We start from the raw sequence: 18,205 nt of genomic DNA on the forward strand, positions 1-18,205 counted from the left end.
AAGTTTAAAAAATGAACTAGCCATAGTCCTTATGTTTGTGTGTCATTTTTAAGCTTTCATATTCCAATATAATATACATACAGAAAAGTGTACAACCTGATGAATATTCACAAACCATGCACAACTGTGGAACCAGCACTCAGATCAAGAAACAGAATACTATCAGCGCCCAGAAGCTTCCCTCGGTCTCACCTGTCGGCCTCCACCACTGTCAGCCACACTCCAAGGGCAACCACCGCGCTGACTTCGAAATACACAATTAGTATGGTATGGGGTTTTTTTGTACAATAGTTTACTTTTAAAAAAGCAAATTCTAAAATGTTGTAAAGTATGGTTGTACAATAAAAAGACAAATAGCTGCTGCAACCAAAATTTATGATTTTGAAACCACATAATCATAGACTCTGGAAATGTAAAAGACTTTAGAAAACATCCATATTTACACCCTCATAGATTCCGAGTGTAACAAAACTAATATATTTATTTAATAGTCAATGTCTATCCAAATATTAGATAAGCATTATAACATGCACTCCCTCATTTTCATTATGTACTTGACAAAGCATTAAATTTTTTTTTACACTGAATACCTAGGACTGGCCAATACTTTCAACTATTGGCATTGCTAACAAAGATGAAGATCTTTACTTCAATTCAAAAATAATTAGCTTTCATGGTAAGTTGAATCTGAATAACATTTAATGATTTCTTAACAATTTTCTATTGTTATATATAACAAGTATGTCCATGTTTTAGCTGTAATATCAATTAAATACAAAATAACATTTGCTAATATTATTGAAATCATAAGAAACACTTTTCTTTTTAATAGCAATACCCCAAGTTTGGGCATTTTAACAATCTGATAATAGAGCAGAAATTTAAAAACTACTTGCTGCATTTTGAAACTGTGATATACACACAGGAGCAACGTTAGATAAGAGGTAAGATCTGGGGCCGTTTTCCAGCCCTGTTTTATGCAGCCTCCTATAAAAAGCCTTCTTTCTTTTTCCCCCGGCGCTGAATGTTTTTACCAGAAAGGTATTTTTTTTCAGAAAGGTATTTTATACTAACATGATCTAAAAATGTTTGTCTGATGAAGAAAATTAAAATGTGTTATTATTTAAGTATAAATAGCAATGCATAAGTTATCATGAAGTAACCCATTACTATTCCTAAGTATAAAAATAGACTAATTCCAAAGATTTATATGGGACTGGGTAACCCTGCACAGTGTTGTTCTGGTGTCTGCGTTGTGACAAAGCTCTTGCCTTGTGACCTCAACTATGGCAAATTACTTTGAACCTCAGTTTCCTCATCTAAAATGTGATATTGCAAAGTTTCTTTCCAGTTCTAAAAATATAATAATTCTAAGAATAAGAAACTAATTAATGTTCAAGCAAAAGAACGACTTCTTTCTTGAAACACCTGAATATATCATAGTTAAGTAAGAATTAAAGTTTAAAAACAATTTTCCTAAAATGTAATGAGTTTGTTTAATAGCTCAGAAGCTAAATGTTAAAACACATTAACATTAAGAAATGTTTTAAAGAATAAGAATATATTCTCCAAGCAGGCAGTTAAACTTTCAGCTGCTGGCCAGAAAACTTGATCAACTCTACATCTTTTAAAAGTGAAGACTTCTGTGGCTGGCCCCTACCGATCAGTGTAAATTCAATCCAATTTAAAGCAAGGTAACAATGTGGGCAGTCTCAGACTATTACTTTCAATGGGATTGAGTCCCTAAGGATGGCAACGACTGAGTCCCATTGAAAGTAATGGAGTAAGCAATCACATGCCATTACTTTCAAGGAGACACAGTCTCCACTACCCATAATAACATGGTAATATAAATCTGCACTGACTCATCAGCATGAAGAATGAAAATGTAAAAGAATTTCAAAGCCGCAAATGTGCACCCTGAGACAAAAAGAAAAAGTCCTCTTCTCTCTTGCACCCATAACTCATCAATGTTGAAACATTTCAGTGGCGCTAGAGAGGTCCAAGAACCCAGGATAAGGCAGCATGAAGATTAAAAATAAGTTCCTGACCTTCTCACATTTCCTTTTGAACAACTGTTGACATGTTATTAAGTTTTGTCTGTGATCACATGCCTCTTTTGTGCCCTTTTCATTCCCATTTTTGAGTACTAGTAACTTAAGAGAATAATTTCTTGCCCGAAGAACCACAATTGGTTGAAAAAATTCAATATAAATGAGCTTTATTCCTTCTGTTTTAATATGTGTTGATTTCCCTAATAGATGAAAAAAAAATCCTATTTTGATTTATTTCCATATTGACATGTGGGTAAAATTCCAAGTAAACCTGTGTTTTAGACATAAAAGAGTTAGCCAAAATTTCCTCATTTCATTTTCTTTAACTAGAGTCTGATTTTGAGCAAGAAGATATTTGCTATTCCAAACCTCACCTCCATCCTAATCTCTATACCAGTGAAAACAATATAAACAAGATTGGAGCTATTTAGATTAATTATAGCTGAGGTTCCTTTTGTTAAAGAAATAATCAAGAGAATCACAAACACTTCCAAAGCTGTATTTAGAGGAGTGCTAGTAAAGGTTTAATAGCTAGCTCTCAGGGAGGGAAAAAAAGCTCAGATTGTAGCATTTGCCAATTTTCCTGGTGTAAATACTCCCACCAGGCCTGATTTCCAGTTACCAACTGATAACAGAGAGTATGAGAAAATATATGTAGTGACACACCACTGGGTAGTATTTTCACCATAAAGATACAATAGATGTAATGAACTCAAGACCATCAACAATAGTAAAGTGTCATAAAGTAATTAAAAGAGGACAACTTTTTAGAATCTATTATTTTTATTTTGAATACAACTAATTTAACTGTAAGTATAATAATGTGACTATATTTGACAGGCTTACAGAATTCCTGGTGATCTAACAATTGCCTCATGTGAGCCAGTTCCACTAGCTCCAGAACAACCACTGGGTGTTTTTCTCTTTAACTTGAAGCAGGAGAGTTGACATTATGCCAAGGATTACAGGGGACTTAAGTAAAGACTTTTACATGCTATCTTAAGGCCAGTGGGATTTGTTCTAAATAAAAGATTCAAGTAGACTGAAAATTTTATAAAGTCATATGCAACCTGCTTGTTACATGACTCAACTATTGTGATGTGACCCTGGCTGGTTTGCTCAGTGGTAGAGTGTCAGCCTGGCATGTGGATGTCCCTGGTTTGATTCCTAGTCAGGGCACACAGGAGAAGTAACTATCTGCTTCTCTACTCTTCCCCTTGCTGTTTTTTTCTCTTTCTCTCTCTCTCTCTTTTTCTCTCTCTCTCTTTCTCTCTCTCTCTCTCTCCACCTCCCACAGCAATGGCTCAGAATTGAGTGAGTTGGCTCCGGGCTCTGGGTACAGCTGCATGGCCTCCACCTCAGGTGCTAAAAGCTAGCACAGTTGCCAAGCAAAGGAGCAAGACCCCATATGGGCAGAACATCGATCCTTAGGGGGCCTGGCTGGTGGATCCCAGTCAGGAAGCATGCAGAAGTCTGTCTCTCTGACCTCTCCTGCTCTCACTTACTTAAATAAGAAAAATAAAAAATAAAAAAATAAAAAATATATATATATATTGCAATGGAAATGAATTAAGGTCACACCATCAAAGTTTTTCTTTAATCTAAAAATTTTGATGTGGAAAAGACATTTGAGTAGGACAAAACCAGGTTTATTTCAGCTCCCCTTTACTAATTGTGTGCCCTTGGTTTATCTGTTTTAACTTTTTTGTCCTTTGTACCTCACTTATAAAATGGAGATAAGAGATTACACTATTGACAATTATGAGGGCCATAAACACACTCCTTCTAAATCCTTATATTTTCAAATACCAAAATAGTGTATAACTTCCCCCACAAAATACAATATTGTAAGTGAAAAATAAATAGGCAAGTCCCTCAGACTCCTAATGATTTTATAAACACAGGTTTTAAGTCATTTATGAAGCTATTAAAATAAATTGTACCATCTGTAATTTTCACAATAGTTTCCTCCATTATTTAAAGAACAACTTTTGACTCTGAAAGAGCTTTGTGACCACTTTTCTTCCTTTTCAGTGCATGTAGTGAATTCTTCAGTTACAGATTTTAGTCACAAACAAATGTAGCATTGCATACTTAAATGCATCCGACTTCTAATTTTCTAAGACCTGTCATTTTTTCACTTCTATCACTAGCACTTGACTTTCTCTATAATGTTTTTCCACACTCAAAAAAAGTAAACAAAGTATTTAAATTACAAAAAATCTTAGTGAGGAGAAAAGAGAACAAAGACATGTAAAGAGGTATGAATGTTATGAGATGAGAGAGTTGCATTCACTGTCTAGTACCTAAACCTACAATTCAGACACCCTTTTCCATGTAACTAAAAATCCTATATATAGCCAACTTTTAGGTGACTCATAGGAGTCACATGTAAATGACTCACAAAAGGCAAGGAAGGTCCCATCCCACTTACTGGAGCTCCTGGCATGTTTTTGAGAGTATTAACTAAGTGGTATATATGAAATACTGGATATAAGACTCAGTTCTTAAATATATCAGGTGCCCCTCACTTAGTTTCTCATCTGACAGCATAATGATTAAAAATGGCCCCAGAAGAAGACAAAACAGAGATAGAAAGCTCTAGCTTGCTTTTCATGCTAGTTTTAGAATCTTCAAGTTGCAGGACATCAGCATGTCCGTCACTTCTTAACACTCAATGACAGATTTGGAGAAAGAAGAAACTTTTGTTTCTTCAGGTATGCCTGCACACACCTCCATTAACTCATTTCTACCTGTTCAGAACTTTCCCTTTGTTTTTTGCTTGATTGTCCCTTCAACGTATCCCCCAAAAGCGGTAAAGTGGGGTGAGTGGGGAGAGAACTGTTCTTTATATTACTACATGTCTTGATTGCCCCTCCCTCTTCCTGTCTTCTCACATGGCTCAGCTACACAGACCACCAAAACTTCCAATGCTTGCTTCCCTACTGTCTTAGTCAGTTCAGGCTGCTATAACAAAAACACCATAGGGCACTTGGCTTAAACAACAGAAATTGATATTTCACAGTACTAGAAGCTGGGAAGTCTGAGCTTAGAGTGCCAGCATAGTTGGGTTCTGGAGAGAAGCCTGTTCCTGGTTCACAGATGGTCTCCTTTTTTCTGTGTCCTCACACAGCAGGGAGGAGAGAGAAACAAAGATAGACGGAGAAATAGACAGGGGAAGCAAATTCTGTACTCTCTTCTTATAAGGACTCTAATCCAATTATGGGAGCTTCACCCTCATGGTGGAATTCTCTCTGACAGACTCCACTTCTTAATACCATCCCATTGGTTAAGGTTTCAACTTACTGATTTTGGGAGGACTCAAATATGCACTCCATAACACCCTATCTTCTACTCCTATCATACTGAATCCTTTGAAATTCCCAATCTTCAGTGACCAAGTATCCCAAAGTTTCCTGCAATTGGTTTGTGCCGATCAAAACCTGGCCCTCTCTGCCAATGCTACATAGCTCAAAAGCCTAAAAAGTAAGTCAGTGGAGGGCAGTCAATCCTAACAGAACAAGTTAGAATGGAAATATTTTTATTAGAAACTTAATTTAGAATATATGAAGTGGAAAAGATATGAGTTTTTCACTTTAGTATAGAAATGCTTTGCTCTTTTGCACAGGATGCAAGTATTCTACCAAATACATAAGCTAACCTTTAAAAGAGCATACAGGACTCAGGAAAAGCTCTACCAAAAAGTCATTTTCTGTAAATCAAATATTTAGGATCAGACCTCAGATGCCTTAACCGAAGTATTTCTTGGGATATATGTCTATAGTTACTTAATAAATCTCTGTTGAGTTATTGTACTAAATTCAACATATATCACTAATATAGATAAACTGAGGAATTATCATTAATATAGATAATTTTAGAATCTTTAAGTCTATATATCACAAAATCAGGAACTCAAGGAAAGAATCTTCATTAAAACATGTATTTCATTACAAAAAGAAAGCTTTTAAGTAAAAGAAGAAAAGCAATTAATATGTTATCATCACAACAAAATCTTATTCTTATTTAGTTACTAGTCTAGGAAAAAAGTCCCCTACCTTTCTGTACTTTTAGCTATCAAAGATAGTTCTCTTTCGGACCACATGTTAGACTTGAAAGCAACATTTTGGATATGTTCTTCGGAATTAATCTATCCTTAATATAAATATTTACGTGTTTCAAAGAAACCCTAAGAATACAGTTGAATAATGAGGAATAATTGTAATGGTGCATGCAAATTGTCATGAAGAAATGAAGAGAAGATTATGTCAAAACAGAATGTTTTCATTATAATACAAAAAGGAAAGGATGGTTTTCAATACCTACTGACTTATAGAAAAATATTTCAGTTCCACTAGAGTGAACTTTGAAAATGTCACCATTGCTTGTGAAAAATGTTAAGCAGAAAAACTATCCCATCTAGCATTCGAAAATAGATAAATATACTCTTTTTGAAGACTATCATGAACATTTTTAAGGAACTATTTTGGCTCTATCTGCTATAAGCAATGGTACTCACAAGAGACACATTTATATTCATTTCTGTGTTCACCAAACAATCATAGAATTTTGCCCAGTTGTCATCTCTTGCAACAGTCTCATGACCATAGTCAATTTTCAACATATAAGTACTAGTGGGGTGATAATATCATCAACTAAGCGTGGAGAGGTTTAAGCAAACGTGATACAGTATTTGCTTTAAAAAAGTCTTCCTCCCTTTTCCTCCATTATTTGCTTTCATCTATAGCAGCTTCAATTTTTCTTATTCTGTATAAAGCTCTGTATTTCTAAGAACTTATCAAGGCTAAGAAGTGAGTCATTTCCTGAACTGCTTCGAACAGCACAATGAAGAGGAAATGATAATTATAAATTTAAGCAGTTGAAATTTCTTATATCTCTAAATAAAAGCTGTTTAAGCTTAATAATATTGGTAATAATGTGAAAACCTATTCAGTAAATAGTTACTTTTTAATACTCTTTAAAAATTATAATTATACTCACTTAACATCTATGAATTTGAAAAACAACAAAGGAATAAAGATAGAACAAGAGAATAGAGAAAGACTGGTTATACTGGCATTTTATTTAATTCAGTTCTTCCTAACTGCAAGCAAAACAGAAGAGATGACAAATTAACAACAGCATCTTATTTCAATATGATTAGTACACAGAGTGGGTGATCTCATGGGCAAATTCGGTGCATTGTACATAATACCCACATAAAACAGTTTCGTTTGTTTCTCAGATGAATGGTAATCCTATACCAAACACATTTGTATTTGGTAGAGAAGTGCCCAAGAGTTTTGATGAATTGTGAGAGGAAGCTGTTCTAAATATGGAAATCCAGCAAACAGCACTTAACATGTAGAAACGATTTGGTTTTTCAGAAAATGTGAAAGTTTAAAATAGCTATTTGTCAACAGGCAGGATTTTCAAGGTAGGGATAAGCAGGGAGCAAATCATTTCAGTACTGTGTTCTTTCCTAAATGGGGCTTCGGCTTTGTTTATTTTGTTTCATTTTATGGTACGTTTTGGTTGCAGTTCACCTTCCCTGGCCTCCAACAGCCGCCATGTTTTCCTGTAGAGTTTGTAAGTAAGTTTTCTGTGTGTGGTATGTCATTACAATTTATAAATGCCTGTCCTACATTAAAGCCCCACTTTCTCTCTGAGGGTTCTAGGATCAGAGGACTGGGAAGTCCGATGGCAGCACAGCCTTGGCAGCCGTGCCTGTTTTGACTTGTGAGTTATCCTGTGTGCACAGTGAAGTAAGGAGCTGACCCTACTCTGATAAAGTTGCATCAACACTCCTGTCAAGTGACCCCGGTTGTTCTCTTGTGAGTCCAATTCACAAATTATACAGACAAGTTTAACTCCAAATCGAAACACTATTGAAGTTCTAAGGCTGTTTTCACATGCTTTATATAAAAAAAACTAACTCTGCAATGCACTGGAGTCTGGTTCTTAGATTCCATAAACTCTCCCTGGAAAATTCAGGAGTCTTTTATTTGGTACCTCTGAAAATCGAAATAATCATAAGGTTTATTTTTTATGGTATGAATATTTTAAGGAAAAAGTGGAAAATAAATCATTCATACATTAAGAATGATTACACCAGCGTGTAAATTGGAACGCAGTATTACCTTAGATATATTACACACAAAGCTTTTCAGGACGGCAGCTAATTTCCAGAAGAAAGGTCACGCAAAAAATAATGTGATTAGAAGGGGTTGAAGGAAAAAAATAGCCACATATTTGGATGTAGACCAAATTCCCTTTTTGCCACTGTAACTGAAAACCATTGCTTCAATATTTAATGAAACGCTTATGCTGCAGCACCTGGTCACATTGTCAGCACTGCCTAACCACTGCCTCCCCCGTGGGTCATTACTGCAGCCATCTGAAAGGGGGCAAACTGTTCATCGACAACAATAATGCCAGTCTTTAAGAATCTACGGCTACAAAACAGCAGGAGACAGAGTTACTTTGGCTTTGATCTTGGGAAAAATGGCTGGGGGCAAAATGCTGTTTCCTACCCTCAGAGACTGTACAGTTAGCAATAATTCTGTAAGTCAAAGCCATTCACAGGACTCAACTTGGCTGCCCTGCTTTGCTTTCCTCTCTCCCCTTGCAGAAAGCCAGCAACTCCTGGTGAGAGATCCTTGTCAACAGGAAAACACTAGTTCACGCTACCCTGCTAATGATCCAATGCATCAATACCTCAAACAATCACAACAAGCAGATGTCCTAAGTTAATATAGACTTCCATGGGATTTTCCTGGTGAAACATGGCTTTAAAAGGCATTAGTCTTTTGTCCTCACTAGAGAACGGCTAAATCCTGGTACCAATTCCTTGGGTATGTGAACCTCAGCCTAATGGAATTTAATTACTTTAGTGGTATTAATCATCTGTACAGTAGAGCAAAGAGTATTTTATTACCACTTTTAAGGGTTATCGGCACATTTATTTCAAATGAACTGTCAAACTGCATTACGTGTAAAGCATGCCAGGTTTGAATTCTGCAGCTCAGGTGAAAATAAATTTACAGTTTAAAACTCTTCCCTTACCATCAGCATCCCACCCATTAATAGTGGCAGCACATATGTAAGACTCTCAAAATTAAAAGAAATTAAGTGTTGAATTAGCTATCCATTTTTTACTCTCTGGTTTTATTCCTTATTCCAATCATTTTGACTACTCAGTTGCAAAGGTTGCTTTATACCAAGGACCCCAGGAACACCAATTGGCATCAAATAGGCTGTGACACCATTACAGACTTAGTTACAGAAAAGTGACGCTAATCTTGTCCATTATCAGGCAACAAGCACCAGCTCAATAATATGATTCCTCCAATTCACACCATGTAGCAAATGCTTTTGTTTTTGTTCAAATTCAAGGGAAAATGAATGTGTACTTCTCTCTCCTCTGGGTTGTTTTTAGCCCTATTTAAATTGTTCTATAAAGAACTCTAAGAAACTCTTGCATCATTTATAAAGCTCTCCTCCTGTGCTAAACAGATCCAAGAGTGGATTACAAGATGCCAAACTCAGGTTAATTCTGTAGACTTCAGTCAACTTTCTATTTTTCATAAAGCATTCTACAGCAGCAGCAAACCAGAAGACCAGGAGTGGGGAAAATGTATCAAGAGTCCTGATACAAATGTACCAGAGAGCTCTCTAGGGATGAACCGGCAAGTATTAGAATATAGTATATATTATAGTGCATTTAGTATATAGTGTACAGTATGTATACTATATAATCTATACTATACTTTAGTATAATAAGTAATAGTATCTGGTCTTTGTCCTTAGTTTGAGGCACAAAGCTCCTCAAATTCTTGAAATTTCGAATGATAGGAGTGATTTTTATCACTGGAAAGGAGCCTATTTTGAGTTTATGTTAATGAGCTGACTTAGGGTGGGGTCACTAGACAGCCTCAGGACAGGTCTGGTCATCAAGCACCAACCAAGGTTGGAAAGTTCTGTCTCTTCAAGTGACCTTTAGAAAAAGGATGAGGGGATTGGTCTGCAGATTAAGCTCCATAAATACTCTTGAACAACTAGATTTGATGAGCTTCTGGGACGGTGAACACAGGCATGGAGGTGCTGAGAGAGTGGTGTGCTCAGAGAGGGCATGGGAGCTCTGAGCCCCGCCCCACACTCTGCCCCAGACACCTCTTCCCCTCGCTGTTTCTGAGCTACATCCTTTTATAATAAATGGGTGATCTAGTAAGTAAAAGCTTCTGAGTTCTGTGAACCACTCTAACAAATTAATTAAACTCAAGGAGGGTTCTGTGGTTGGACAGAAGCACAGGTGAGAACCTAGACTTGTGACTGGCATCTGAAATGGGGAGAAACTTATAGGACTGAGCCCTTAACCAATAGGATCTGATGTTATTTTCAAGGAGACAGGGTCAGACTTGAGTTAACTGTTTGGTGGTGTTGAGGAAAACACACATATTGGAAACAGCTTAAGTATATTCCTAACTACCTCGGTTTTCTCATCTGTAAAAAGAAAATATAAATTATAAAGTTATTTTTAGATGAAAGACAGTACATACAAATAAAATCATCTTAGTACATATTATTATAAAGAGGCTAGATATTACTTGAAAAGCCATATATTCTACCTTATGACATGGGTCAATATCATGTTGAACAAATTCCCTATGAATTCCAGTGACTTCTAAGACACCTTCATATTTTAACTTCCTCAACCCACACTCCTCCACCAAAATCCTTATAAGCCCCCTAACCTGTTTCACATCCACCTGTTTAAGGCATTTTCCACTCATCTCATTTCAGAGATATTCTGCAGTGAAAAGCAAATGAGAGCAATTTGTGACATGAGATACTGCATGTGCAAAAGACACATAATTAGTGTCAAAATGGATGCATTTGCTTTTTAAAGTCTATTTGTCCTGTGATTTCAAATGAATCAAGCTGCCATATCTCTCTCAACAGCTTTATACTACTCCATAATGAATTAAATGGCTCCTTTGAAAAAAAAGTGGAAGGTTTATGAATAAAATGCTTTTTCAAATGTTGGGATAAAAAGGACTTAAAAAGACTCTTATGCCTAGTACCCCTTCGTTTAAAGATCTTCTCCAAACTCACAATCTTTGAAAGAAAAGCATTCTCCAAGAAAAAAAAACACCACTCTTTTTTTCCATCTTTCCAAAGGTTATAATTACCAGTGGGGAGTAGAAAAAGCTACAATACTCAACAAAGGCAAAACAGTGCTCTGAATTTCCCTACCCCTGCTCAGTACTCTGACGTCCTAAACATGCAATCAAGACCCCAAATCCTTTTCAGAGACATTTCATAAGAGAGGAAAGACTGTTCCACTCAAAGCTATAAAATGTTTAGATTCTGGTATTCATTTCCTCTGTTTCCACCCTATTTCTATTCCTTTCTCTTTCCTCTCTGAATATCTTTCTTTGGTACTGAAATGATACACTTCTGATTTCATTCTCTTTACTCTACCTTTGAAATAAACATGGTTCTCCAAGTTTCCCAAACTTTGGTCTTTACTAATATCCTCATAGATTTGGAAAAATAGAACAAAAAAATTCTGAACCTGAAAGTCAATCAAAAAGCAAAAAAAATCATTTGAAGTTTATGACCAGAGTTACAAGGCCCTGGCTAGTAGCTCAGGTGGTTAGAGAGTCATCCCAATATGCCAAGGTTGCGTGTTTGATGCCTGGTCAAAGGCACATACAAGAATCAACCAAAGAATGCATAAATAAGTAGAACAACAAATTGATGTTTTTTTCTCTCCTGCTTTCTCTAAAATTAATTTTAAAAATAAAAAATAAAAAAGACCAGAGCTACAGAAAAAAAGGAGACTATTAATGAATAACTTAATGGAAAGTAATTGGATATTTAAGAAAACACTCCATACTGGTGCAGCTAGATGTACGCACATCTAGATTATATACAAGTCTGATTTCTAGTAATGGTGCTCCACATTTTGGAAGGAAGTTAAAATTAGCCATCGATTTATGGAACTAATCTTCCTATTTAAACAAATAGAAAATAAAGGATGTTTCAGATTTCATCTAATGGTTCATGGGGGTAGTGGGGAAAACAGCTGTGTTAGACTTGCCCGCTGGTTACCGGTTGTAAGCACTTTGTGCAATTAGTGCAGGAGCACGTGACAACGCTATTATCAGAATTTCAGTGCTTCCCCTCAGGGGAATGAGATCAGATCAAGCCCTGCCACTGAGAGGTGCTGTTGGTTTCAACGTGTTGATCCCTTGCCCTCCACTGTGAAAAGCAGGTTTACCTTTGTTTTGGGGGGGGGTCCTTTTTTTCTTTCTTCTTTTGGTTTGCCTGTCTTTGCGAGCCTCCAATAAATTGGTAAGGTTCCACAGTTCCTTTACCGTCTGCCGGAATTCAATGCGAATCTGCATGGCCAGAGGCACTGCCTTACAGGGGGCAAGTTTACTTCATCATTTTCACTTGCAATATAAAAATTAATATTGTAAAAACTGTAAACTAGGTTTACAGTGAAAAGTTTAGGATTTAATCCTAGTTCCTTTTACTGTTCCAACCATAAACTTTGTTCTTTCATTGTGAAATAAAGATGATGCTCAACATCTTAACAAGCACATGAGGATGAATGATGTAAAATTTATAGACCAAGTTAAACTACATAAATCCATCATATTATAAAATGACAACTATATTAAAGGAAAAATTAAAATTCCATTTCTTTTCTCAGATGAATCCCTAGACTTCACAATAGTAATTTCTAGCTATTTTCAGTACTAGATAATAGGCACAAAGTTTCCTTTGAAGTGAAAAAGTCTTTTGTATAATCTCTATCCTCCAAATCTAGAATTCCTTTGGAATAATTTCTCTGTTCTTCAGGTATTTGTCTTTAGAATTGGCAATGATCACTATTTGAATGATAAACCTTGTTAGCTGCTATCAGAAATTATTGACTAAGTTTTTCAGTTGCATATGGAATTAGGCTAATGAAGATTAAAAACCCAATGTATATGTTTAGTCTAGAGGGCAAATGATAACTTTCTCTGAATACATGTATAACTGAAAATAAACAGGTGAAAAAATAGCAAGTGGGAACCATTCCTTCTTACAATTTGCATGATCATTAAGTTTATCATTTTATTAAATATTTCATATTCATTAATCACTTGGTAATTTTATCTCAGAGTACAAAATTGTCAATATCAGCATCAACAGTTTTATAGAAATAATTGCATAAACTGTGGTACATCTAGTGATGTAATAGTATTATATCAAAATTATCACTGAGAACTTACAATAACATAGAAATATGTTTTTGTTAAAATGAAAAGAAACAAAATAATCACATCTATGGTATGATTACAACTATATAAATAAAGCAACCAAGTTCTATATATAGGTAAAATGTTGGAAAAATATATATCAAAATGCTAATTGTGGTTTTGATTAGGAGCAATAAGATTTTTTTCTTTCTAATTTCCCCAAATTTACTAATATTCTGTAATAAATATCATCTTTTTTTTTTTTTTCATTTTTTTATTTATTCATTTTTAGAGAGGAGAGAGAGAGACCAAGAGAGAGGAGAGAAAGACAGAGAGAGAGAAGGGGGGGGAGGAGCCGGAAGCATCAACTCCCATATGTGCCTTGACCAGGCAAGCCCAGGGTTTCGAACCAGCGACCTCAGCATTTCCAGGTCGATGCTTGAATCACTGCGCCATCACAGGTCAGGCTTTTTTTGTATTTTTCTGAAGCTGGAAACGGGGAGAGACAGTCAGACAGACTCCGCATGCGCCCGACCGGGATCCACCCGGCACGCCCACCATGGGGCGACGCTCTGCCCACCAGGGGGCGATGCTCTGCCCCTCCGGGGCGTAGCTCTACCGCGACCAGAGCCACTCAAGCGCCTGGGGTAGAGGCCAAGGAGCCATCCCCAGCGCCCGGGCCATCTTTGCTCCAATGGATCCTTGGCTGTGGGAGGGGAAGAGAGAGACAGAGAGGAAGGGGGGGGGGTGGAGAAGCAAATGGGCGCTTCTCCTATGTGCCCTGGCTGGGAATCGAACCCCGGTCCCCCACACGCCAGGCCGACGCTCTACCGCTGAGCCAACCGGCCAGGGCCAATAAATATCATCTTTTATGCTGAGAAAACACACATGTAATCTGTTTTGTTAAATAGTATAAAAAGACAAAAGACCTTACTTTATTCTTTTGTATCACCAAAAAAGAATATAAATCTACAATTAATGTTATGTGTTGGTTGGGGGCAGAAGTAGGTACTCAAGTGGATCAAAAATAAAGCCACAAGCATAGAAGTTCTGTTTCCATCACTGTTGCTCCTATTCAGTTCTTTATAATCAGCAACTCTTTTCTAATCCCAGACTAGTTTTAAGTATCATTCCACTTCTCATATAATACTATCTATTTTTATTTTTTGTTGAGGTTTCTTTATTGTTGCCACTTATTTTATTATAACTATCAATCACCCAATTACTAAAATGTCTATTATATGCTGTTTGGGAAAACAAGTGACTGACCACTTAAAACATTTCTTTAGAAATAAATGATCATTGCACAAATTCATTCCCAACTTACTCATTTTTCTACATTCCTCTGGATATTTTCATTCTCTGCTCATGTCTTAAGGTGCATTGATTGAAATTAGACTCAGTATTCTAGATAAAAGTGTATCATTATTTGATATAACATCAACTTAATATTTCCACATTATTTTCTCCCTTTTTTAATGTACCCTGGAGTCCTATTTTCCTTCCTAACTGCCTCTGTGTGATGGGGAGACTTCTTCCTTGAGCTGTCCAGGATGACTCCTAATTCATTTAAACAGCACACACTGTTTTAATCATGTCTGTTTCCACGGATATCACATCTTTATATGATCTGAATTGTTCTTTTCCTAACTTAGCTTTTCTTTTATGTGAAATGCTCTAGGTCAGATAAGTAATATGGTATTCAAAGATATAATGATAAAATGTAATGTTAGCTCAGTGGCAAAAAAAAAATTATATTTCAAACATAATGTTAATCATTTCTACAAATAGATGAGGATTACATTAAAAGATTTTCATGAGTGAATATTAAAATATTTAACATTTTTGAAAGAGATTCATGTGCTTCTCTTGTTTTTCAAAACGTCTTTGCCATTTTACTAATTAACCAAGGATATTTTTATTTAGACAAATTTTGTCTCCATCACAGCCTATGCTCTTTCTACATTACTTTTTCCTGTAGCAAAATTAAAGCGCTCAGTTCTACACATTAATCATCCGCTAGGTAACAGATTGCAATATTTTGAACGCACAAGCCTGAGACAGGAAGACGGGACTTTTGGGCTCTCGTCCCGGATCCGCCGCCCAGGGTGTGCTGTGCGCCTGGTAACGCACTGCTTTCTCCTTTGCCTCAGTCAACTTGTTCAAAGAATGGATAGAGCAATTTTAACTACCTTACAAAAAATGTCACCATGTTCTGGTTTTAAAAACCTATAATTCCAATTGATTCTTTTCCCCCAGATTACATTTGGGTGTTCTTAATCACACCTTTATAGACTTTCCTAAAACCATGAATAGTGAGAAGGTGACCTCCGCGTGTGGTCCCAGACTTAAATTTTGTAGCAGAACTTCACTGCCAAAGCATTTCAAGTTTTTTCTAACCAGCCTTTTCAAAGCATATTCTTACTATAAAATTTCAAAAAAGGCAGTTACCCCCCCCCCCGCACCGATATTCATACTTTTTATGATTTCAAAGTCTTTCCTTTTCAATTGTCAATATTGATTTGGAGAGAAATATCACTTTGTCATTCAGTTGAGCCAATAGTTGAATCCCATTCAGGCTCTGCCCTTTTGGCATGCCTCCCGTCCACTTTCAGATGACATGTGCTCAGGACATAAAAAGCAGAATTTATGTTGGTGGTCTCATTAAAAGCAAAGCCTAATTAGTGAAATGAACATTATTTGAATTATACATACTTGCAAATATTTATATTATATAAATAGATTAAATTAACACATTGGATTTAAATTTATATTATATACCTCTTTCAAATAGTTACACTGTTCCCCTTGACTCACCCAGTAACTGCATATTAATTTAGTTACTGGTTGAAAAACATGGTGACTCGTTTTTATATACAAAGCTAAAGCAGGAAAAAAAGTGATACATGGACTGAAACATAAATAGCACATTGCAGGTACCTTAGAACTGTTGCTGATTCATTCATTCATTTCATTCTATAGATATCTACTGAGTATTTATTATGTATCAACCACTGTTCTATGATCTGGGGCTATGAGAGAGAACAAAACAGAAAAAGTCTCTTCTATCACAGAGCTTACAAATAAACAAGAAATATGAATTAGTCTGAACTCCATGCACTGGCAGTTTTTGTAGAACAAAAATGGTCATTATCTACAATTTCATGTGGTTCAGCCTAAATAATATGTCAGAGAGTGATAAGTGACATGGAGAACAATAAAGCTGGGGTGAAAGAAAAAGCGAGTCTATGTGGGATATTACTCTTTTAAATAGGGCAGTTGGGGAAGGAAGGAACCTTAAACAGGCGAGGGAGCAAGACAAAGTGAATATCTCTGGAAAGAGCATTCAAAGCACAAGAAACAACAGAAACAAAATCCTGAAGCAGGATTGGATTTGCCGAGTATGGCTGGAGCAGGGTGGGCAAGGGGGGTGTGTATGTGGAAAAGAGTGAGATTAGCAAGGCAGAGAAGGGATTGTAAAGGCAGACAGGTCATGTAGGACGAAGTGGCCACAATAAGGGATTTGATTTTACTCTGATAAAATAGGAAGTTTGGGGAGGGCTCTGAGCAAAGAGGTAACATGATGCAATTTACTTTTTAATAGGACCACCCTGGTTGTTGGGTTTAGAGCAGGAGCCAGAGAGCAGGACAGAAAGGGGGTGGCATATTAGAATGTTCTTACAACAATCAAGGCAAGAAGTGAGGGTGAACCGGTGGGTAGAAGTAAGGTCGGCAAGAGGTAGAGCTGACAGGTCTGGCTTACAGATTGGATATAGACAGAGACAATGGGATATAGACAGACTGCAGTGTGTCTGGCCTGAGCAAATGGAAGGATGGAGTTGTTTCTAACGAAAATGTGAAAGATCACAGGTTTGGTAGGCTGGTTGGAAAAATCTTGGTTACTGTTTGGAATATGACAAATTAATGAAACTTACTAGGTATTCAAGTGGAGACATCAAATATCAAATAGAAAGATAGGAAAATCTGGAGTTCAGAGGAATGGTCTTGGCTGACTTAGGTTTCAGAGTTATCAACTCATAAATGGTATGTAAATGAATGACATTAGATGTTGTCACCTGGGGAATGAGTACAGATAGAGAAGTGATGAGGACTGAAGACTGAACCTGGGGGTAACCCAACATGTAGAAGTCAGGAAGGTCGAGATGAACCAGCAAAGGAGATTTATAAGAAATGGCTGGTAAGAAAGGAAGGACCAAGTAGAGTTATATCCTCAAAGCCCACAGAAAGTATTTCAAGAAACAGAGAGCTGATTAAACTGTGTCAGATATTGCATACAGACAGTAGAAGCAGAAGTTGGGAATGAGCCCTTGAATTTATCAACAGGGAACTCATTGGTAACTTTGAAAATATTGTTTTGGTATAAAATGGAAACAAAATAGGTTCAAGAGGGACCACTCCTTTCTTTGAGGGTATTTCTAGTAAAACAAAGCAATGGGCTAGTAGGTAGTATGTGAAGGTAAGGTAATTTTTTTAAATGCTACTTGATATGACAGCATATTTATTTTGCTGATGGGAATGAGCCAATAGAGAAGAAATAAATGATGGTACAAGAGAGGAGAAGGAGACTTGCTGGAATAATCCCACTGGATGTGGGAGAGGAGATGAAATCAGGGACAGGAGTTGGGTACTGGACTTCAAAAGGGCATGAATAGTATACCCACGCTAATGTCCATGTAAAAGGCAGAATGTGAAAATGTTCTTCTAAAAGAATATGGAAGTGACTGGCTCGGGAAATGTACTTGAATTTCCAGGAAGCACTGACGGCCCATTTGTGGTTAGTGTTCAAGTAGGATTACCAGCATGAGTGTGAATTTTTCTCCAGTCTCAGCTGTGAGGGTAGAGGGTTGATCTAATCAGGGTTGGGATTTGTCCATG

The sequence above is a fragment of the Saccopteryx leptura genome, chromosome 3 (assembly GCF_036850995.1).
Source record: "Saccopteryx leptura isolate mSacLep1 chromosome 3, mSacLep1_pri_phased_curated, whole genome shotgun sequence".
NCBI lineage: Eukaryota > Metazoa > Chordata > Mammalia > Chiroptera > Emballonuridae > Saccopteryx > Saccopteryx leptura.